The sequence below is a fragment of the Sinocyclocheilus rhinocerous genome, unplaced genomic scaffold, assembly GCF_001515625.1.
Source record: "Sinocyclocheilus rhinocerous isolate Xijiao unplaced genomic scaffold, SAMN03320098_v1.1 scaffold2328, whole genome shotgun sequence".
Taxonomy (NCBI): Eukaryota; Metazoa; Chordata; class Actinopteri; order Cypriniformes; family Cyprinidae; genus Sinocyclocheilus; species Sinocyclocheilus rhinocerous.
The window spans coordinates 12,349-13,223 of NW_015626108.1; positions in this window are offsets into that span (position 1 = coordinate 12,349).

Genomic DNA, 875 nt, shown 5'->3' on the forward strand with positions numbered 1-875 from the left:
TCCGGCTTGAAAAAAAAAATAAAAATAAAATTCTCGTCCCGCATCCACAGATTCCAGCATACTAGTTATGCCAACATCGAGGGGATGCATGAGAATGGTTATGAGAAGATGCCCCCTGTTGAAGACGCTGACCTGCTATCTCTCCATTGGGGAGACATCTTCTCTTAAGGCAAGGCAGCAGGTGAGGCTGCAGTCTTATTGCACACCATGGTGGTGCTTCAGGCTTTTCAGGCTGATCTGCTGAAAGACCTGGATAAAGGCAGGGTCTATCCCCTGATGAGGTGGCTGAGTTGCGTCGCACCACGGATCTTGCTCTCCGTGCCGCTAAGCAGGCCGCCACTGCCATTGGCAGAATGGCAGCCATGGTGGTTATGGAGAGACATCTGTGGGTGAGTCTGGTGGTTATCGGGTTGAAAGAGAAGGGCTTTCTTCTTGATGCGCCGGTTTCCCCTTCTGAGCTTTTCGGCAGTTCCGTCGTGACGGTGGTCGTTAGGTTTTTAGGAGGCCAAGACGTGCTCGGCTGCCTTTAAATCATTCATTCCACAAGGGTCCAGGCTTTGGACTTCGCCTCCAGCCTATATCACGAGCCTGAGTCATGCGCGGGAATCATGGTTGGTGAGTACGATCCATTTTTATCTACTCTACTGCTAGTTCTTGTGTATTTGATGCTAGCCTTTCTCTGTGCCGCTACACGGACCTGTTCTGTTTTTCTGACTTTAGGTTTGACCCACCTGCTAAGTCAGGACCTCCTGCTGTTGACCGATTACAGTGATGGTTTCACTCATCGGTTCTGGTTCCAGGCTGGTGATAGCCCTCATCTTCGGCTTGGACACGCAGCCTGGGCTTCTGAGGAAGTCTCCCAGCATCAGGTCCCC